This window comes from Haematobia irritans, chromosome 1, assembly GCF_050003625.1.
Source record: "Haematobia irritans isolate KBUSLIRL chromosome 1, ASM5000362v1, whole genome shotgun sequence".
In the NCBI taxonomy this organism is placed as follows: Eukaryota; Metazoa; Arthropoda; class Insecta; order Diptera; family Muscidae; genus Haematobia; species Haematobia irritans.
This window is the reverse complement of record NC_134397.1, coordinates 179,412,556-179,437,536: the sequence shown is the minus strand read 5'-3', so window position 1 is coordinate 179,437,536 and position 24,981 is coordinate 179,412,556. Positions and strand designations below refer to the sequence as shown.

The 24,981-nt window shown below is 31.3% G+C and overlaps 1 protein-coding gene across 8 annotated transcripts in view; it reads left to right on the top strand.

Annotated features, from left to right (window-relative positions):
* Calx (sodium/calcium exchanger 3) overlaps window positions 1-24,981 on the top strand; it is a 640,265-nt gene that overhangs the window by 347,825 nt on the left and 267,459 nt on the right. The gene's annotated exons all lie outside the window — the stretch shown is intronic.

The following is a 24,981-nucleotide window of genomic DNA, read 5'->3' as shown; positions in this document are numbered from 1 at the left end:
AGATTTTTAATGATACGAATTTCACTTATTGCTCAGTGAGTCTCAGTTATGGGGTTATGATTTAGGAAAATAATTTTTTAAATTCCCTGTACTTGTTTACATTTGCCTTTAACCCTCTCATACAAAAGGCAACCTTTATAGCAACGGAAACTTTTAGGAAACCCTGTTTTAAGACAAATGATGTATTCACAAAAACACAGAAACTTTAAGTCATGTACTGGATTGTATCGAATAGATTTTACAGCTCTGAAAGAGGGGTAAATAGGAATTTATCTACATCGTCGATTTTTATCTGAAGGGTGGGAGGTTAACGATAAGTTGATTGACACTCACCAATTCATTTTACGAGAAATACAAGATGTTATGCTATCGTGTGTAAGCGTATCTAAGCACACAAACACATGTGTGACTATTCATCAGTGATGCCAACTTTGCTATATTATAAATATATAAAATTTCTGAAAGAGCTATAAATCTTACAATTTTTGATTTCCATTCCGCTATTTTTTGTCATCTGATGGGCGGTATAATGTAATAACATAGTCTCATGAAAATTGTCCACATTTGAGAGGAGTCCGATTTTCAGAGTGTCCAAGTTTGAGAGGTTTCACTGTATAGTTTTTATTGAATCAATGAGAAAATTAATTAAAATTGCAAAAAAAAAAAATAATTTGCCTTTTAAATAACTTCATTTTGTTTTTATTTTTAATATTTTCTGTGAAACCATTTTAATTAAAAAATTAATTGGATCAATTAATTTCGATATTGGATCAGAAAAATGAATTTTCTCTGTGTACAGAAAAAAAAATCATCATATTCGTTGCAATTAATTTTAGTTTGCTATTGTTGTAGCGAATACTGTTATTATTATACCCTAAACCACATAGTGGTCAGGGTATAATAAGTTTGATCGGCCAAAAAATGTGCCTACCAGAAATATTGATTTTATAAAATATATACCGATCGACTCAGAATCTCCTCCTGAGTCGATCTAGCGCTTGGTGTCCGTCCGTCCGTCCGTCTGTCCATGTATTTATTGTTCACAGGATTCCGGTCGCAATTATTAACCGATTTTGATGAAATTTGGGCACAAGGACGAACGCTATTGAATTTGGAAGAAATCGGATCAAATTTAGATATAGCTCCCATATATATGTATCGCCCGATTTCGACAAATGGGGTCACGTTGCGCTTTTTTTTCAAACGGATCGTCACCAAATTTGGCAAAAGGTAATCTTTTCCATCGCTCTTCAAGTCTGCAAAATTTCATCCAAATCGGTTCAGATTTAGATATACCTCTCATATATATGTATCGCCCGATTTTCCCAAATTTGGCCACAAAACCTTTATTTATCAACCGATCTTACTAAAAGTTGGCTAAATATAATCTTCTATAGCACTAACTATATGTGCAAAAAATCATCGAAATCGGTTCAGATTTAGCTATAGCTCCCACATATATGTACCGCCCGATTTTTCTAAATTTGGCCATAAAACCCTTATTTATTAACCGATCTTACTAAAAGTTGGCTAGATCCAGTCCTCTATAGTACTAATTATATGTGCAATTTTTTTTTTTTATTTATACAAGTGAAACTTTTCAAACTTGGACAATGATCACTTTTCAAAAGTGATCATCCGAAATGTGGACAAAATGTAGGCGACCGAGAATGTCCACTTTCGAAAGGTTTCACTGTATATTACTTATTATTATTTTAATAAATTTTTATTATTTATTTTATTTTAATATATTTATAAAAAAAATAGAAATTTATTCCAAAGATATCATTTGATAGAGCCATTTTTGGCATTCAATAGTTGGCAACACTGTTAATCCATTGTAATCAACTATTATGTTGGGAGAATAAAGGGTGGGAGATCTTCCTTCTCGCTCTCTTTCCCTTTAGCAAAGTAACATTAACTCATGTTGTTGCTATGTTCTTTATTTATTTTTAATGTTTATATTTAAATTGATACACAGAAAAAATCACTCTGCAAACTTTCAATTAAATTTTTAATTGAAACTAAGCGTCCTAGATCGAAAAGGACGATATTTCGTGACCACCCCAAAAAAGTTGAAAAATCCACCCAAAACCTAAAAAATTGAAATTTTTATATGAAAAACTTCTTTTGCCCATATCTCCTAAACTAAGCGTCTTAGAGCGAAAAGGACGATAATTCGTGACCACCCCCAAAAAGTTAAAAAATCCACCCAAAACCTTAAAAATTTGAAATTTTTATATGAAAAACTTTTTTTGCCCATATCTTCTAAACTAAGCGTCCTAGAGCGAAAAGGACGATAATTCGTGACCACCCCCAAAAAATTAAAAAATTCAACCAAATCCTAAAAAAATGAAATTTTTATATGAAAAACTTCTTTTGCCCATATCTCCTAAACTAAGCGTCCTAGAGCGAAAAGGACGATAATTCGTGACCACCCCCAAAAAATTGAAAAATCCACCTAAAACCTAAAAAATTGAAATTTTTATATGAAAAACTTCTTTTGCCCATATCTCCTAAACTAAGCGTCCTAGTGCGAAAATAACTTTAATTCGTGACCACCCTCAAAAAATTAAAAAATTTAACCAAATCCTAAAAAGTGAAATTTTTATATGAAAAACTTCTCTTGCCCATATCTCCTAAACTAAGCGTCCTAGTGCGAAAATAACTTTAATTCGTGACCACCCCCAAAAAATTAAAAAATTCAACCAAATCCTAAAAAAATGAAATTTTTATATGAAAAATTTCTTTTGCCCATATCTCCTAAACTAAGCGTCCTAGAGCGAAAAGGACGATAATTCGTGACCACCCCCAAAAAGTTGAAAAATCCACCCAAAACCTTAAAAATTTGAAATTTTTATATGAAAAACTTCTTTTGCCCATATCTCCTAAACTAAGCGTCCTAGTGCGAAAATAACTTTAATTCGTGACCACCCTCAAAAAATTAAAAAATTCAACCAAATCCTACAAAAATGAAATTTTTATATGAAAAACTTCTTTTGCCCATATCTCCTAAACTAAGCGTCCTAGTGCGAAAATAACTTTAATTCGTGACCACCCTCAAAAAATTAAAAAATTCAACCAAATCCTAAAAAAATGAAATTTTTATATGAAAAACTTCTTTTGCCCATATCTCCTAAACTAAGCGTCCTAGAACGAAAAGGACGATAATTCGTGACCACCCCCAAAAAGTTGAAAAATCCACCCAAAACCTTAAAAATTTGAAATTTTTATATGAAAAACTTCTTTTGCCCATATCTCCTAAACTAAGCGTCCTAGTGCGAAATAACTTTAATTCGTGACCACCCTCAAAAAATTAAAAAATTCAACCAAATCCTAAAAAAATGAAATTTTTATATGAAAAACTTCTTTTGCCCATATCTCCTAAACTAAGCGTCCTAGAGCGAAAAGGACGATAATTCGTGACCACCCCCAAAAAGTTGAAAAATCCACCCAAAACCTAAAAAATTGAAATTTTTATATGAAAAACTTCTTTTTCCCATACCTCCTTAAATATGCGTCCTAGAGCGAAAAGGACGATAATTCGTGACCACCCCCAAAAAGTTGAAAAATCCACCTAAAACATAAAAAAATGAAATTTTTATATGAAAAACTTCTTTTGCCCGTATCTCCTAAACTAAGCGTCCTAGAGCGAAAAGGACGATAATTCGTGACCACCGCCAAAAAGTTGAAAAATCCACTCAAAACCTAAAAAATTGAAATTTTTATATGAAAAACTTCTTTTTCCCATACCTCCTTAAATATGCGTCCTAGAGCGAAAATGACAATAATTCGTAATTAGCAAAGACAATAAACTCGAGGAAGATAGGAAATTGCCTTGCGTCATACCAAATGTTGCATTTACCATGTTAGTTCCATACATGTTTGTAATTTTTTTATTTGTTTATCGTTTTTAGTAAATGAAAATCTTAATTTTCTTAATGAAACAATGTTAAATTTTAGGCAACAACAAAAAAATTACATTTCCCTTTTAGGGAAATTTATTTCGTGCATTTAATTTCTTTTTATTTGCATTTTAATGCTATGTAAATACTTGTCGTATACGCGTTTGGTTCGAGTATGAAACTAACACGGTAAATGGTTTGATCTCCTCAGTAGCTAATTTCCTATCTTCCTAGAGTTTATTGTCTTTGGTAATTAGTTTGTTTCATCAAAAACAAAAAATGTAAACATTTGTTTAACTAATTTTGAATGGGATATCAACCTGTTTAATTACCATTGAATATTGTTATATGATATTTCCTGTTATTGCAACAGTTTTAATTAATTGTTAATGCGATCAATTAATTTTTATGATTGAAACATAAGACAAATGTTTGTCTCTGGATTACCTCTCAGATGATTAAACCATCCAATCTAAAATCGACTTTTTTTCTTTTGAATTTTTTCTTTTGTCGACATGGCATATATCGGCTGATATCGATTTTATGTTTTTCCCCTTGATTTTGGTATTGTCAGCCAATGTCATTTTTAATGTAATTTGTACAAAGACATCGCTAATATTTCCTTTTACTTCATTTCATTCCGTGGTTACAATGTTGCGGTATTGAATTCGTGTTATTGAGAACAGAGAATTGACATTAATCCTGCACATTGAATTTGTCGATAGAAGTGAAAGACTATCAAAGCATTTGAAGACCACAAAAGATATGAATGTAATTTACAAATCTTAAAGAAATTTATACAGAAAGATTTTCATAATCAGTAAAAGTCAATCACATGGCCTGTCAATCACTTTATAGTTTGTGTTGTATTGTTTTTTTTTTTTTTTTGTGAGAGAGGGACAGATAAAGATAGAGAGAGGGATTGAGATAGACATATTTAGAAGCTCATTTCTATTACAAATAATATTTAGCAACAGGAATAACATCTATAGTACAAAACTGCAATTTTTTCTTCGACATAAACAATAGAAAAATATTTATATTTACAAATATTATTATACCCTCCACCATAGGATGGGGGTATATTAACTTTGTCATTCCGTTTGTAACACATCGAAATATTGCTCTAAGACCTCATAAAGTATATATATTCTGGGTCGTGGTGAAATTCTAAGTCGATCTGAGCATGTCCGTCCGTCCGTCCGTCTGTTGAAATCACGCTAACTTCCGAACGAAACAAGCTATCGACTTGAAACTTGGCACAAGTAGTTGTTATTGATGTAGGTCGGATGGTATTGCAAATGGGCCATATCCGTCCACTTTTACGTTGGCTTGCGATTGCTCTAAGAGAAGCAAATTTCATCCGATCCGGCTGAAATTTGGTACATGGTTTTAGTATATGGTCTCTAACAACCATGCAAAAGTTGGTCCACATCGGTCCATAATTACATATAGCCCCCATATAAACAGACCCCCAAATTTGGTTTGCGATTGCTCTAAGAGAAGCAAATTTCATCCGATCCGCCTGAAATTTGGTACATGGTGTTGGTATATGGTCTCTAATAACCACGCAAAAGCTGGTCCACATCGGTTCATAATTATATATAGCCCCCATATAAACCGATCACCAGATTTGGCTTGCGGAGCCTCAAAAAGAAGCAAATTTCATCCGATCCGGCTGAAATTTGGTACATGGTGTTAGTATATGGTCTCTAACAACCATGCAAAAATTGGTCCATATCGGTCCATAATTATATATAGCCCCCTTATAAACCGATCCCCAGATTTGGCTTGCGGAGCCTCTAAGAGAAGCAAATTTCATCCGATCCGGCTGAAATTTGGTACATGGTGTTAGTATATGGTCTCTAACAACCATGCAAAAATTGGTCCATATCGGTCCACTTTTACGTATAGCCCCCATATAAACAGACCCCCAAATTTGGCTTGCGATTGCTCTAAGAGAAGCAAATTTCATCCGATCCGCCTGAAATTTGGTACATGGTGTTGGTATATGGTCTCTAATAACCATGCAAAAGCTGGTCCACATCGGTTCATAATTATATATAGCCCCCCCCCCATATAAACCGATCACCAGATTTGGCTTGCGGAGCCTCAAAAAGAAGCAAATTTCATCCGATCCGGCTAGAATTTGGTACATGGTGTTAGTATATGGTCTCTAACAACCATGCAAAAATTGGTCCATATCGGTCCATAATTATATATAGCCCCCTTATAAACCGATCCCCAGATTTGGCTTGTGGAGCCTCTAAGAGAAGCAAATTTCATCCTATTCGGCTGAAATTTGGTACATGGTGTTAGTATATGGTCTCCAATGACCATGCAAAAATTGGTCCACATCGGTGCATAATTATATATAACTCCATATAAACCGATCGCCAGACTTGACCTCCGGAGCTTCTTGGAAGACCAAAATTCATCTGATTCAGTTAATATTTGGTACGTGGTGTTAATATATGGCCTCAAACACCCATGCAAAAATTGGTCGAAATCGGTCCATAATTATGTATAGCCCCCATATAAACAGATCCCCAGATTTGACCTCCGGAGCCCCTTGGAAAAGCAAACTTCATCGGATTCGGTTGAAATTTGGTACGTGATGTTAGTATATGGTATCCAAAAACCATGCATGAATTGGTTCATATCAGTCCATAATTATATATAGCCTCCATATAAACCTATCCCCAGATTTGACCTCCGGTGCCTTGTGGAGATGCCAAATTCATCCGATCTGGTTGCAATTTTGTACGTGGTGGTAGTATATGATATTTAACAACCATGCCAAAAGTGGTCCACATCAGTCCATAATCATATATAGCCCCCATATAAACCGATCCCGAGATTTGGTTTTGGAGCCTTTTGGAGGAGTAAATTTCCTCCGAGTCAGTTGAAATTTGGTACATTGTGCTAGTATATGGCCGTTAACGACCATGCCTAACTAGGTCCATATCGGTCTAAAGTTATATATAGCCCTCAGATAAATCGATCCCCAATCACACAAAAATTGGTCCATATCAAGTTCATAGACCCCATATGAGCGACCCCCATATTTCAATTCTGGCTCCCTACGTACCGTGCAAAAGTCCATATCGATTCGTAAGTATTTGTAGACTTACATACCTTTTTGTCTAATATATACCACGTGTGGACTAACTCACAATTTAGAAAACGATTTATGATACCACAACCCAAGTAATTCGATTGTGTATAACAGTCTTTCGTAGAAGTTTCTACGCAATCCATGGTGGAGGGTACATAAGATTCGGCCTGGCCGAACTTACGGCCGTTTATACTTGTTTATATTTAAAAATATTAACTCACTAGTATCACTAGTAAACTATTTTTGTTTAATAGTAAGTCCACCTTTTGGTGTATTTCGGTGAACAATAAAACAATTTTGGAAATAATTCATTGTAAATTAAATTGTTGGCCAATGTGTGTCTGTCATTCATGTTATTAAGCAAAATATTCATTAACTATTTATTTAAATTTAAAACAATTGTATGGAAAGTGTACAAACAAAATTCTTAGGCATCAATGAATGTCTCCGCTTTGTGAAAACTCTTCGCCATACAAAGGCTTCGACAAATGCCCCCTGTCTTTGTAAATGAATAAGCATGTGTGTGTGTATATCTTGCAAAGATGGAAAATACATTTTCTAAGAAAGCACAAAAAAAGTATTTTTTGAGCGAAAAAGTACTTTTCACGAAATTTCAACAAAAAATCCATTGGTAGATTATTGTCAAGAGCACCTTTAGACTGAATTAAAAAAAAAAACTATATTTTTGTGGTCAACTCCTTAATTTTTAATATTTCTTTTAGTGTTTTATCCGCTTACGGTTGCCGCAGTTGGTAGTTGGTACTATTTGGTAGATTGGTAGAATTCATGGTACTTCATAAATTTTATGTATATAGATAAACAAAATTTTGACAAAATTTTCTATAGAAATAAAAGTTAGAGAACATTTTCTATAGAAATAAAATTTTAACAAAATTTTCTATAAAAATAAAATGTTGACAAATTTTGACAAAATTTTCTATAGAAATAAAATTTTGACATAATTTTCTCTAGAAATAAATGATATAGAAATAAAATTTTGACAAAATTTTTTATAGAAATAAAATTTTGACAAATTTTTCTATAGAAAAAAATTTTGACAGAATTTGCCAAAAGAAAAAAATTTTGACAAAATATTCTATAGAAAGAAACTTTTGACAGAATTTTCCAAAAGAAAAAAAAATTTGACAAAATATTCTATAGAAATAACATTTTGACAAAATATTCTATAGAAATAAAATTTTAACAAAATTTTCTATAAAAATAAAATGTTGACAAATTTTGACAAAATTTTTTATAAAAATAAAATGTTGACAAATTTTGAAAAAATTTTCTATAGAAATAAAATTTTTGACATAATTTTCTATAGAAAAAAAATTTCGACAAAATTTTCTATAGAAATAAAATTTTGACAAAATGATCTATAGAAAAAAAAATTGACAAAATTTTCTATAGAAATAAAATTTTAGCATAATTTTCTATAAAAATAAATAGAAATAAATGAGATAGAAATAGAATTTTGACAAAATTTTCTATAAAAATAAAATGTTGACAAATGTTGACAAAATTTTCTATAGAAATATAATTTTGACAATTTTTTTTTATAGGAATAAAATTTTGACATAATTTTCTATAGAACACACAAAAATTTTTTTTTCTGATTCAATCACGAAATCAATTGATCCAATTAGTTTTTTAATTGAAATGTCTTCAATCACAGAAATGATAGTATCAATTAAAAGATTAATTGACAGTCAATTAAAAAAATTATTAAGTATTTAATTGATACTATTAATTTGTGTGATTGATTTTTATTTCAATTAAAAAATTTTTTAAATCAATTAAATTTTTAATTGAATATTTTTTAAAACTCAATTAAGATTTTAATTGGAAAAATTTTCGTGAAATTTTTTTTTGTGAAATAAAATTTGACATAATCTTCTATAGAAATAAACAGAAATAAATGAAATAGAACTAAAATTTTGACAAAATTTTTTATAGAATTAAAATTTTGACAAAATATTCTATAGAAATAAAATTAAAAAAAAAAAATTCTATAGAAATAAAATTTTGACAGAATTTTCCAAAAGAAAAAAATTTTGACAAAATATTCTATAGAAATAAAATTTTGACAATATTTTCCAACAGAACTACAGTTTTGACAAAATGATCTATAGAAAAAAAATGTTGACAAAATTTTATATAGAAATAAAATTTTGACAAAATGATCTATAGAAATAAAATTTTGGCAAAATTTTCTATAGAAATAAAATTTCGACAAAATTTTCTATAGAAATAAAATTTTGACAAAATGATCTATAGAAATAAAATTTTGGCAAAATTTTCTATAGAAATAAAATTTCGACAAAATTTTCTATAGAAATAAAATTTTGACAACATTTTTTATAGAAATGTTGACAAAATTTTCCAAAACAAAAAAAAAAAATCTATAGAAATAAAATTTTTACAAAATATTCTATAGTAGTAAAATTTTGACAAAGAATATCTATAGAAATAAAAAAATGTTGAAAAAAAAATTTTATAGAAATAACATTTTGACAAAATACTCTAAAGGGTGATACGGTCAAAATTTGATCAACATAAACTTGACGTATTTCTTTCACTTTTGCATTTAAAAAACCTGAACACCCCTCATTTTGAAGGTGTGTGTGTGTAGAATATTGCTCCTATTTTGATTTTGGAATTCACTCTTCAGTTGTCAAAATGCCGTCCAAGCAAGAAGAGCAGCGTATAAAATTTTGTTCGCGCATCGCGAAAATCCGAGCAAAGCTGGCAAAATCGCTAAAAGTTGCCAAATCAACCGTTACAAATGTAATTAAAGTGTTTGGGGAACGTTTGTCGACAGCCAGGAAGTCTGGATCAGGCGGAAAGAGACGACAAAGAGAGTTGCCGGTAGTTTCAAGCGAAACCCTAACCTCTCTCTCTGAGATGCCGCAAATAAGCTGACGATGCTGACGAAGTTTGACTGCGTGGTAATGGTCGACGAAACCTACGTCAAAGCCGACTACAAGCAGCTTTCGGGACAGGAGTTTTATACGTCAAAAGGAAGGGGAAAGGTAGCAGATATTTTCCAGCACATAAAACTGTCAAAGTTAGCAAAGAAATATCTGGTTTGGCAAGCCATCTGTACCTGTGGCTTGAAAAGCAGCATTTTCATAGCTTCCGGGACTGTCAACCAAGAAATTTACGTGAAAGAGTGTTTGAATAAACGTCTGCTGCCTTTCCTGAAGAAACACGGTTGTTCCGTACTGTTTTGGCCGGATTTGGCATCTTGCCATTACGGTAAAAAGGCCATGGAGTGGTACGCCGCCAACAACGTGCAGGTGGTTCCCAAGGACAAGAACCCCCCCAACACGCCATAGCTCCGCCCAATGGAGAAATACTGGGCTATTGTCAAGCGGAACCTAAAGAAGACCAAAAAACTGCTAAGGACGAGCAGCAGTTCAAGGCAAACTGGCTTTCTGCGGCAACGAAGGTGGACAAGGTGGCTGTACAAAATCTGATGGCAGGTGTCAAGCGTGAGGCCCGGCAATTCGGATTTGGAAAAGCGAAAGCCTAACTGAATATTTTTCCTGAATTTTATACTAATTGAACTTGAAAAAGAAATTTAATTTGATTTTTTATATAAACGATTTCACCGATTTACACGCGTTTTCCCTTGACCGTATCACCCTTTATGGAAATAAAATTTTAACAAAATTTTCTATAAAAATAAAATGTTGACAAATTTGAACAAAATTTTCTATAGAAATAAAATTTTGACAAAATTTTCTATAGAAATAAAATTTGACATAATTTTCTATAGAAATAAAATTTTGACAAAATTTTCTATAGAAATACATTTTTAACAATATTTTCCAACAGAACTACAATTTTGACAAAATGATCTATAGAAAAAAAATGTTGACAAAATTTTCTATAGGAATAAAATTTTGACAAAATGATCTATAGAAATAAAATTTTGGCAAAATTTTCTATCGAAATAAAATTTTGACAAAATTTTCCAAAAGAAAAAAATTTTGAGAACATTTTCTGATATCGGCTCAAAAATGTCTACACTAAAGTTACTATATTATTCGCGGGGTTACTACGGTACTGACCAGAATGAAAAAGTATTGAAAAAAGTACTATAGTATAGAGGTGTGCACGTGAGTAATAGTTTACTCACGCTCACGCACACTCACGACAGAAAAATCATACTCACGCACACTCACGCACGATATTTTTTGGTAGGACTCACGCTCACGTACACTCACGAAAAGAAAATTTGTATTCACGCACACTCACGCACGAAAACGTCGTGACTCACAAAAAATACCGTGACTCACGAAAAATATCGTGACTCACGAAAAATATCATGACTCACGAATAATTTTATAATTAATTTACCTTACCGAAGTGTCTGAAAACATGAGCATTATTAAAATCGAGAGTGTTATTAAATTCTTAACATCTCAGATATCACTAGAATTGTAATTGAATTTAACTCTTAAGCGTTTTATGTTGGTGAGCAGGAATATTGTCGTGAGTGTAATTCGTTACTCACGCACACTCACGAAGATATTATTTTCGTGACTCACGCTCACGCACGACATTTTGGTTTGTTAATCACGCTCGCGCACACTCACGCTGTTGTCATGAGCGTGACTCACGCACGAATCACGAAAATTTTCGTGAGTCACGACAATTTCGTGTCACGTGCACACCTCTACTATAGTACTGCATTTTCCATTCCTGGTATCTGGTCATATTTCCGAGTCGACGACATTTGAATGTACTAGTACGACTGAGAAAACAGCCAAGCAAAGATATTCATTCAGAGTATTCAAAAAATCCCAGCCAGTCACACAACACATAAATGTTGTTGTCGCCATAGCCATCGTTGGTGTATACGGCAGCAGTAAATACCAAATATAAGTCCACCCTGGGGCGTAGTTATATCGTTTCAATGGAATTTTTTTTGTTTGGGAGATTTTACAACTCATAGCCCCACTGCTCTCACTCCCAATCTCGCCACTCTTTTTTTCTCTCATTCTTTCTCATAATTTCATTGACATGTATGAATGACTTTTACAAACACCTGTGGCTTTACACGTTTGTGACTTGTACATTCATTACAAACAGCAACAGCAGCAACAAGAACAACAACAACATACGACAATTTTGTTTGTTTTATTTTCTGTAGAGATATGTGTGTGTGTTTGTTGGTGTGTATGGTGCGGATCACACCAAACATCCTGCTTGTATGGCAGAGGATTGAATGGCTTTTTCAGCTTGTTCAGCGAGTTACGAAATTTAATTCAATTTTTATTGAAACATTAAGACCAGAGTGTATAGGCAAGTAAATGCCATCCTATCAAGCCTCATTTAAGGCTATTAAGATCTTGGTCGCAGGATTTTATGGAGATTTAACAGTAATTGCAAAAACAAAAAACTTATTTTACCTGGCATTGCATAAATCCATGCTAACAGTGGAGCGACTACAGTGGGAATACATAGAAGAAAAATGTGGTAAAATATGACCAATCTGAGACGATAAAAATCAAGAGCTTTTGAACCATTAAAATCTAGAGCCTAGAAATTTTGTTTGAAAGAATCTCTGACACAACTTAAAACAAGTAAGTAAAGTAGGAAGTCGAGTGGGGCCGACTATATCATACCCTAAATCACCCCCAACTAAATTTCAAAAAATATAAGCATTTGTGGGGTATCATTGGTATAGGTTTGGCACATAAACCGCATTTCCATATTTAAGAACATTAACGCCCATTTTCATGAATCCCCGTTAGTGCTCCGTTAGCTAACGAACTTTTAACCCGTACTACGGACATATCTGACATATTGCTTATATATTCCATATGTCAGTTAGGATCCTAACTGCTGAAAAATTCTCAGTTAAAGTTAGCCGGAGAGAAGACATTTCGATTTTACTTTCTGTTAACTGGGAGTTAAAACCTAACAGAGCTACATGAAAATGACTGTAAGGGGTACATATTTATGTACATGTTTTATAACAATCTGATCAGAAATGTCTGATACTAGGAGCTATAGTGGATTTTGCATAGTGGATTTTGCACTGTAATATGCAACTAAGTCCATTAATAATAAATAAAGTAATAAATCCAAATTTGTGAAAATCGGGCAATATTATTATGTAAGAGCTACATGTAAGTCTAAATACGATCGGCTACTAGTACATCAAAATTTGAAATTTAAGTACCATTGGTTAATAAATAAAAGCATTATGGCCAAATTTAGGAAAATCGAACGATGTCTCCGCTCACTATTCCCCATTGACCACAAGGGATGAGCACGTCTCTCATCTCAATGCTCCATTTTTTGTAGTTGTCTTCTTCCAGCTTATCTATTTGGCAGATGGAATTCATATATCAGGAAATTATTCTTTTTATAATAATATTTTATCTATGGCGATAGGAATTTATGATTAGGCATGGCCAAACATACGGTCTTATACACACCGAAAATAACGGAAATTTACTGATTTCCGCCACACTGTGGAACAGGGTATTATAAGTTAGTGCATATGTTTGAAACACGCAGAAGGAGACGAGATAGACACATGGTGTCTTTGGCAAAAATGCTCAGGGTGGGCTCCAGAGTCGATATAGCCATGTCCGTCTGTCCGTGAACTCATTTTTGTAATGTAGTCTAGGTCGCAGTTTTAGTCCAATCGACTTCAAATTTGGCACAAGTATGTGTTTTGGCTCAGAATAGAACCCTATTGATTTTGGAAGAAATCGGTTCAGATTTAGATATAACTCCCATATATAGAGTTTGACCTTAATTTGCTTAAAATTTTGCACAAGAAGAACAATTAGTACTATAATCAAGTGCGCCAAATTTTATTGAAATCGGTTCAGATTTAGATATAGCTCCCATATATATCTTTCGTCCGATTTAAACTCATATGACCACAGTGGCCAATCTTTTACTCCTATTTAATTGAAATTTTGCACAGGGAGTGAAATTAGCATTGTAGCTTACGTGTCAAATTTGGTTGAAATCGGTTCAGATTTAGATATAGTTCCCATATTAGCTTTCGCCCGATATGGACTAATACGGTCCCAGAAGCCAGAGTTTTACCCCAATTTGGTTGAAATTTTGCACTAGGAGTACAATTAGTAGCTTAGTCAATTGTGCCAAATTTTATTGAAATCGGTTCAGATTTAGATATAGCTCCCATATATATCTTTCGTCCGATTTAGACTCATATCACCACAGTGGCCAAAGTTTACTACCGATTTTCGTGAAATTTTGCATAAAGAGTAGAATTGACATTCTACCAATGTTTGGTAAATTTTATTGAAATCGGTTCAGATTTAGATATAGCTCCCATATATATCTTTTGCCCGATATGGACTAATACGGTCCCAGAAGCCAGAGTTTTACCCCAATTTGGATGAAATTTTGCACTAGGTGTACAATTAGTAGTGTAGTTAAGTGTGCCAAATTTTATTGAAATCGGTTCAGATTTAGATATAGCTCCCATATATATCGTTCGCCCGATTTACACTCATATGATCACAGTGGCCAATCTTTTACTCCGTTTTAATTGAAATTTTGCACAGGGAGTAGAATTAGCATTGTTGCTATGCGTGCCAAATTTGGTTGAAATCGGTTCAGATTTAGATATAGCTCCCATATATATGTTTTTCTGATTTCGACAAAAATTTTCAAAATACCAACAGTTTCCTTGTTAAATCGCCACTGCTTAGTCGGAAAGTTGTAAAAATGACTCTAATTTTCCTAAACTTCTAATACATATATATCCAGCGATAAATCATAAATAAACTTTTGCGAAGTTTCCTTAAAATTGCTTCAGATTTAAATGTTTCCCATAGTTTTTTACTAACATTGTGTTCCAGTCTAGTGCATTAGCCGACTTAAATTTTGAGTCTATAGATTTTGTAGAAGTCTATCAAATTCTGTCCAGATCGAGTGATATTTAAATGTATGTATTTGGGACAAACCTTTATATATAGCCCCAACACATTTGACGGATGTGATATGGTATCGAAAATTTAGATCTACAAAGTGGTGCAGGGTATAATATAGTCGGCCCAGCCCGACTTTAGACTATCCTTACTTGTTATACCCTGCTCCACAACACTGTGGAACAGGGTATTATAAGTTAGTGCATATGTTTGCAACACCCAGAAGGAGACGAGATAGACACATGGTGTCTTTGGCAAAAATGCTCAGGGTGGGTTCCTGAGTCGATATAGCGATGTCCGTCTGTCCGTGAACACATTTTTGTAATCAAAGTCTAGGTCGCAGTTTTAGTCCAATCGACTTCAAATATGGCACAAGTATGTGTTTTGGCTCAGAATAGATCCCTATTGATTTTGGAAGAAATCGGTTGAGATTTAGATATAGCTCCCATATATATCTTTCGCCCGATATGCACTAATATGGACCCAGCAGCCAGAGTTTTATACCGATTTGCTTGAAATTTTGTATTAGCATAACACTTAGTCGTATAGTCAAGTGTGCAAAATTTGATGGAAATCGGTTCAGATTTAGATATAGCTCCCATATATATCTTTCGCCCGATATGGACTTATATGGCCCCAGAAGCCAGATTTTTGGCCGAATTTGGTTGAAATTCTGCACTAGGAGTACAATTAGGAGTATAGTCAAGTGTGCAAAATTTGATTGAAATCGGTTCAGATTTAGATATAGCTCCCATATATATCTTTCGCCCGATATGGACTAATATGGTCCTAAAAGCTAGAGTTTTGACCCAATTTGGTTGAAATTTTGCACAGGGAGTAGATTTAGCATTCTAGCTATGCGTGCTAAATTTGATTGAAATCGGTTCAGATTTATATATAGCTCCCATATATAGCTTTCGCCCGATTTACACTCATATGATCACAGAGGCCAATTTTTTGCTCCGATTTAGTTGAAATTTTGCACAAGGAGTAGATTTAGCATTGTAGCTATGTGTGCCAAATTTGGTTGAAATCGATTCAGATTTAGATATAGCTCCCATATATATCTTTCGCCCGATATGCACTTATATGGACCCAGAAGCCAGAGTTTTATCCCGATTAGCTTGAAATTTTGCACAAGGAGCACAATTGGTAGTATAGTCATGTGTGCCAAATTTGTTTGAAATCGGTTCAGATTTAGATATAGCTCCCATATATATCTTTCGCCCGATATAGACTAATATGGTCCTAAAAGCTAGAGTTTTGGCCCAATTTGGTTGAAATTTTGCACAGGGAGTAGATTTAGCATTCTAGCCATGCGTGCCAAATTTGATTGAAATCGGTTCAGATTTATATATAGCTCCCATATATAGCTTTCGCCCGATTTACACTCATATGACAACAGAGGCCAATTTTTTGCTCCGATTTAGTTGAAATTTTGCACATGGAGTAGAATTAGCATTGTAGCTATGCCTGCCAAATTTGGTTGAAATCGGTTAAGATTTAGATATAGCTCCCATATATATATTTTTCTGATTTCGACAAAAATGGTCAAAATACCAACATTTTCCTTGTAAAATCGCCACTGCTTGGTCGAAAAGTTGTAAAACTGACTCTAATTTTCCTAAACTTGTAATACATATATATCGAGCGATAAATCATAAATAAACTTTTGCGAAGTTTCCTTAAAATTGCTTCAGATTTAAATGTTTCCCATATTTTTTTACTAAAATTGTGTTCCACCCTAGTGCATTAGCCAACTTAAATTTTGAGTCTATAGATTTTGTAAAAGTCTATCAAATTCTGTCCAAATCGAGTGATATTTAAATGTATGTATTTGGGACAAACCTTTATATATAGGATGTGATATGGTATCGAAAATTTAGATCTACAAAGTGGTGCAGGGTATAATATAGTCGGTCCCGCCCGACTTTAGACTTTCCTTACTTGTTTTTTATATAAAATTTGTAATATTTTTTTCTTTCTTCTTTACAGGTAAGTTTTCCGATATTTTACTGTCATTGACTTGTTCACTGGTGAGTTTTTTTTTTAATTAATCGGCATGTTTACAACATCCAAAAGAAAGCAATTCCTTGGCTCTTTCCAGTCTAACTTTTCTTTGTGGCATTTCGATGGCATTAATCCAAGCTCATTTTTCAATATGTTTTACGTCCATTCTCGCTACATATATTGTGCTCCCGACTAAGTTTTCTAACACTGTGGCTTGGATTGCGATGAAATCTGGCCTTAATTTTTCCGAGCATTTCTGATAGTGTTACCGTTTTTGTCCACTTGTTTTGATGCGATACAGCACTGCCAGTATCACGGTACCGAGCTATGGTACGAGAAACAAAAGATTTATTCACATTTAAATGCTGGAAAACTCTAAAGATCAATCGCACTATCATGTTTGAATTCCATCACGAACAGCGTTGCCAGAATTGTTTCACCAAAAACCGCTAGATTTGTCCAAAAACTAGCCAAAAAAAGCTAAAAAATGTTAAAAAACAGCTAGAAAAAAAGCTAATTTTTTTTTTTGTATCAAAAGTCACATTTTTGACTGAAATTTAACAAACTTAATGGCTTTATTTCACTTAAAATGCATATTATTTTAATTGTATTCATTTTATTTTCATTTCTGTGAGACTGTAAGAAAATCTAAGTTATATTAGCTATGTTTGCGTACTCGATACATTTTGATTACTATCACAAATTTTTACTGGAAGTCCTTCGTTTATATTTCCTAGTAAAAACATTTTTCCCAGTAAACTTGCGATTATCAGCTAGTTAATCATCAACAAGTCCAATATGCGATATATTGCACAATGTCACATAGAACTGCATTAGAAAATATCAATATATTTCGTTTTAACTGAATTAATGATAAAGTCGTGAACGTGTACACTTCTCCTAATATTGCCCAAGAGAATAAACCCCATTCTAACTGTCTTGCAAGTTTATACTGAATAACTTTTATTCGAAAATTTCCCATACAAACTTATTGTTGTCCAATTTTCGTAAATGTAAATCCTTTCCATTAATAAATAGCAGATTTGTTTTGATCTTATCACTACGAATTTTTTATTGCATTTTTTTATGTTAAAACAAGTAAGGAAAGTCTAAAGTCGGGCGGGGCCGACTATATTATACCCTGCACCACTTTGTAGATCTAAATTTTCGTTACCATATCACATCCGTCAAATGTGTTGGGTGCTATATACAAGGATTTGTCCCAAATACATACATTTAAATATCATTCGATTTGGACAGAATTTGATAGACTTTTACAAAATCTATAGACTCAAAATTTAAGTTGGCTAATGCACTAGGGTGGAACACAATTTTAGTAAAAAAATATGGAAAACATTTAAATCTGAAGCAATTTTAAGGAAACTTCGCAAAAGTTTATTTATGATTTATCGCTCGATATATATGTATTACAAGTTTAGGAAAATTAGAGTCAGTTTTACAACTTTTCGACTAAACAGTGGCGATTTTACAAGGAAAATGTTGGTATTTTGACCATTTTTGTCGAAATCAGAAGAACATATATATGGGAGCTATATCTAAATCTGAACCGATTTCAACCAAATTTGGCAGACATAGCTACAATGCTAATTCTACTCCATGTGCAAAATTTCAACTAAATCGGAGCAAAACATTGGCCTCTGTGGTCATATGAGTGTAAATCGGGCGAAAGCTATATATGGGAGCTATATATAAATCTGAACCGATTTCAATCAAATTTGGCACGCATAGCTAGAATGCTAAATCTACTTCCTGTGCAAAATTTCAACCAAATTGGGCCAAAACTCGGGCTTCTGGGGCCATATAAGTCCATATCGGGCGAAAAATATATATGGAAGCTATATCTAAATCTGAACCGATTTCAATCAAATTCGGCACACATGACTATACTACCAATTGTACTCCTTGTGCAAAATTTCAAGCTAATCGGGATAAAAGTCTGGCTTCTGGGTCCATATAAGTGCATATCGGGCGAAAGATATATATGGGAGCTATATCTAAATCTGAATCGACTTCAACCAAATTTGGCATACATAGCTACAATGCTAAATCTACTCCCTGTGCAAAATTTCAACCAAATTGGGTCAAAACTCTAGCTTTTAGGACCATATTAGTCCATATCGGGCGAAAGATATATATGGGAGCTATATCTAAATCTGAACCGATTTCAATCAAATTTTGCACACTTGACTATACTACTAACTGTACTCCTAGTGCAAAATTTCAACCAAATTCGGCCAAAAATCTGGCTTCTGGGGCCATATAAGTCCATATCGGACGAAAGATATATATGGGAGCTATATCTAAATCTGAACCGATTTCAATCAAATTTTGCACACTTGACTATACGACTAAGTGTTATGTTAATACAATATTTCAAGCAAATCGGTATAAAACTCTGGCTGCTGGGTCCATATTAGTGCATATCGGGCGAAAGATATATATGGGAGCTATATCTAAATCTGGACCGATTTCAATAAAATTTGGCACACTTGACTATAGTACTAATTGTTCTTCTTGTGCAAAATTTTAAGCAAATTAGGGTAAGACTCTGGCTTCAGGGGCCATATAAGTCCATATCGGGCGAAATATATATATGGGAGCTATATCTAAATCTGAACCGATTTCTTCCAAAATTAATAGGGATCTATTCTGAGCCAAGACACATACTTGTGCCAAATTTGAAGTCGATTGGACTAAAACTGCAACCTAGACTTTGATTACAAAAATGTGTTCACGGACAGACGGACAGACGGACAGACGGACATCGCTATATCGACTCAGGAACCCACCCTGAGCATTTTTGCCAAAGACACCATGTGTCTATCTCGTCTCCTTCTGGGTGTTGCAAACATATGCACTAACTTATAATACCCTGTTCCACAGTGTGGAGCAGGGTATAAAAATAATACCACATTCAAAACTTTATTATTAATTTATTTATTATTATTATATAATTTCTATGTTCGGTTCCAAAGATTTTGTACACTAATGATTTTGGTATTGATTCCGAGTCAAATTTGAATTTATTCTTTTTTTCAGCTTTTTTTTCATGAGCTATCATGCTTTAAAAACGACTTTAAGTAGAAATTATTCTATGTTACGTGTTTAAAATAAAATGTTAAAAAACCTCTTCTATTTTTGAACGTTATTTTGATTTGTGGTCAAGATACAAAAACTCCACATATTTAAAGCCTATTTCATGTTTCATGAAAAGATACCCATTTGTAAGTTGAATCACTTAACTATAAGGACAAATCGACTTTATCGGCTTTTGGACAAGGAAAACAGTTTATATAAGAGAAATTCACCAATGCTTTATAACCAAAATTCGCGTTCATATTTTAAGGACATGAAATCTTCGGCCTCACGAAAATATTTGTTCAGTGTACAAATCAATTCACATTTCACAATTCAGATAAAAACGAAGTCTTATCCATATTTCAATAGGAACATGTCGAAAATAAAAAAGCCAAAAATAGCTAAAAGGGTCATGAAAAAAGCCAGAAAAAAAGCTAAAAGCTAAATGCATTTTTTTCCCGCTAAACATCTTCAAAAAAAGCCAAATCTAGCGGGAAAAAAGCTAAATTGGCAACGCTGATCACGAATAACTTCATTTCTAAATGCAAAAGATCGAAATGCTTTTGTAAGTTTGTCAACAAGAAAATGAACAGTCACTGAAATAAATCTGTCAGTTGTCTGTTAAACGGCTTTGAAATGTAGGCAACGTGAAGTTCGTAGCAATAGATAGGAGCCACCCTCTATATCAATTCAAACCAATAAAGATGATTTTTTCTCAGCTGTATTTATGGTAGCAACAACGCCTCTTAGTATCCTTTAGAGCTTAAGAAGCGAATGGGAACAAATGGAAAAATATCCTTAGGCTAAATTTGTAAATCCACTTTTATCCTTTTGAGTTCCCAAACATTTAACGAGTACACACACACACAAACACTAATAACGCATTGCCCTGGGGTGGCGTATGACTTACAACAAATAAGCCATAATGAAATAACACTCATACGCTACCGTATCCATCTTTCGCTAAACCGAAAGAACGTAACTGGATTATCCGAGACTTTTTTTTTTGATAATTTTCCATTTTCTTTTTGATTTCCATGGTATTTCAATGTTAGACGATAGCCAGAAAATAACAAACAAGGGCACATTGTAAAATGAAATTTAATTTGAACATTTCTATTTTTGGCCACAATTTGCCAATTGGCAAAAAACACACTCACACACACAATTTTTAGTATGACAAATATAAGAGCATAGCGAAATGAATGACCTACAAATTTGCCATAGGGAATCATAGGGGAAAAAAGGAAAAAAACTCACATGATATGAAAAAGGATTTTGTGTGGTAAACTGAAACCGATTTCTAAATTGGATTTGAAATTTCAAAAAACTCCTCTCCCACACACACATATTGGCAATCGTTATTAGTCACATTGGTCAAACACAAACATACACTTGCCTAGGGACTACATAAATCCTTAGAAACTTCTAAACCCCCTCTGGTATTTTATGAGGGCCCTGGCCATGGTTGCCTCATTTGGAAGAATTCTACCAAACCTAGAAGATTTTTTATTGTTTGGTAGTTTCGTAGAATTCTTTTAGTTTTGATAGATTTTGCAAAATATTCCTCTCAAATTTTCCACTAAAAAAAATTGATAAAATTTCTATAGAAATAAAATTTTGACAAAATTTTTTATAGAAATAAAATTTTGACAAAATTTTCTATAGAAATAAAATTTTGACGATATTTTTCTGTATAATAAAAAATTTTGACAATATTTTTATGTAGAATAAAAAATTTTGGACAATGTTTTTCTATAGAAGTACATTTTGAGAAAATTTTCGATAGGAATAAAATTTTAAGAAAATTTTCGATAGAAATAAAAATTTGAGAAAATTTTCTATAGAAACAAAATTTTGAGATTTTTTTATTGAACTAAAATTTTGACAATATTTTCTATAGAAGTAAACATTTTGAGAAAATTTTCTATAGAAATAAAATTTTAAAAAAATTTTGGATAGAAATAAAATTTTGAGAAAAATTTCAATAAAAATAAAATTTTGAGAAAAGTTTCTTTAGAACTATAGAAACAAAATTTAAAATTTTTTGCATACACACAAAAAAAATTTTTTCTGATTCAATCACCAAATTAATTGATCCAATTAATTTTTTAATTGAAATGTCTTCAATCACGAAAATGATAGTATCAATCACAGTTTTAATTGGTCATAGAAAAAATTCTTGATTAAAAAATTAATTGATTTTTTTCAGTAAATTTCAATTAAAAATTTAATTGATGTTGATTGCAAAACTCAATTAATTTATTAATTAAAAAAGGTAACTATTTTTAATTACTTTCTGAATTGGCTTAGAGTTTTAATTGGATTTACAAATGGTTGTTTGAAATACATTTTTAATTAATAATTAAGAAAAAAAAAATCAGCACTTTTTTTTAACTGAATTAGTCTTCCGAATTTGATTAAAAAGTTAATTGTATCAATTAACTTTTTAATTGGAAATATTTTGGTGATTTTTTTCTGTGTGTAGAAATAAAATTTCCATAGAAAAATTTGTCAACATTTTATTACCATAGAAAAATTTGTCAAAATTTTATTTCTACAGACAATGTTCACACCATTTTTACTTTTATAGAACATTTTATCAAATTTTTTACTTCCCGAGTAAAAATTGAGAGAACTAATTTGATAAAATTAGATATGATTAGATCCGAATAATTGTAAGATCTAATCATATATAGTTACTATGAAAGCAGATCTGCTCAGATCTCAATATTGGCCTAGATCTAATGTCTTAGATATAATTTCATCTATCCCTATATATGGTTGGATCTGATGTTAGATATCGTCATATGTGGAATTATATATAATTATATCTAATTCTATCTCATCATATCTGGGTAAATCCGCATAGATCTATAGTGGACAATTTTGAGATCTAATTATATCTAATTAGATCCTCCAATTTTTACACGGGTTCTATAGACAATTTTGTCAAAATTTGTACTTCTATAAAAAATTTCAAAATTTTATTTCTATAGAAAATTTTGTCCAAATTCTATTTCTATAGCAAATTTTGTCAAAATTTTATTTCTATAGCAAATTTTGTCAAAATTTTATTTCTATACAACATTTTTAGATTTTTTATAGAAATAAAATTTTAGCAAAATTTTCTATAGAAGTAAACATTTTGAGAAATTTTTCTATAGAAATACAATTTTAAGACAAGTTTCGATAGAAACAACATTTTGAGAAAAATTTCGATAGAAATAAAATTTTGAAAAATTTTCTATAGAAAACAAATTTAAAAATTTTTTATAGAAATAAAATTTTGACAAAATTTTCTATAGAACTAAAAATTTTGTCAAAATTTTCTATAGAAATAAAATTTTGACGACAGTTTGTAACGAACAAAATTTGTAAACATTTTTCTGTGGAAATAAAATATTGACAAATTTTTCTATCGAAATAAAATTATAAGAAAATTTTCGATAGAAATAAAATTTTGAGAAAAATTTCGATAGAAATAAAATTTTGAGAAAATTTTCTATAGAAACAAAATTTTAAAATTTTTTATAGAAATAAAATTTTGACAAAATTTTCTATAGAACTAAAAATGTTGTCAAAATTTTCTATAGAAATAAAATTTTGGCAACAGTTTGTAACGAACAAAATTTTTAAACATTTTTCTGTGGAAATAAAATATTGGCAAATTTTTCTATGGAAATAATATTATAAGACAATTTTCGATAGAAATAAAATTTTGAGAAAATTTTCTATAGAAACAAAATTTTAAATTTTTTTTATAGAAATAAAATTTTGACAAAATTTTCTATTGAACTTAAAATTTTGTCAAAATTTTCTATAGAATTAAAATTTTGACAACATTTTCTATAGAAATTAAATTTTGATAAAATTTTCTAGAGAAAAAAAATTTTGACAAAATTTTCTATAGAAATAAAATTTTGACAAAAGTTTCAATAGAAATAAAATTTTTACACAATTTTCTATAGCAATAATATTTTGAAAAAATTTTCTATAGAAATATATCCTTGAGCAAATGTTCTATAGTAATCAAATTTTAACAATTTTTTCTACATAAATAAAAATGTGACAAAATATTCTTTAGAAGTAGATTTTGTCAATATTTTCTATAGAAATAAAATTTTTACAAAATTTTGTATAGAAATACAATTTTGACAAAATTTTGGATAGAAATCAAATTTTGTCAAAATGTCATTTTGTCCAAATGTTATTTCCATAGAAAAATTTGTCAAAATTTTATTTCTATAGAAAAATTTGTCAAAATTTTATTTCCATAGAAAACTTTTGTCCAAATTTTATTTCTATAGACAATTTTGACAAAATTTTTACTTTTATAGAACATTTTATCAAAATTTTTACTTCTATAGAAAATTTTGTAAAAATTTCTATTTCGATAGAAAATTTTGTCAAGATTTTATTTCTATAGAAAAGCTTGTCCAAATTCTATTTCTTTAGCAAATTTTGTCAAAATTTTACTTCTATACAAAATTTTGTCAAACTTTTATTTCTATAGAAATTATTAACAAAATGTTTACTTCTAAAGAATATTTTGTCACAATTTTTGGTTATGTAGAACAAATTTTCAAAATTTTGTTACTATAAAAAATTTTCTCAAAGCTTTATTTCTATAGAAAATTTTGTCAAAATTTTATTTCTATAGAAAATTTTGTCAACATTTTATTTCTATAGAAAATTTTGTCAAAATTTTATTTCTATCGAAAATTTTGTAAAAATTTTATTTCTATAGAAAATTTTGTAAAAATTCTATTTCTATAGAAAATTTTGACAAAATTTTATTTCTATAAAAAATTTTGTCAAAATTGTATTTCTATAGAAAATATTAACAAAATTTTTACTTCTATAGAAAATTTTTTCAAAATGTTATTTCCATAGAAAAGTTTGTCCAAATTTC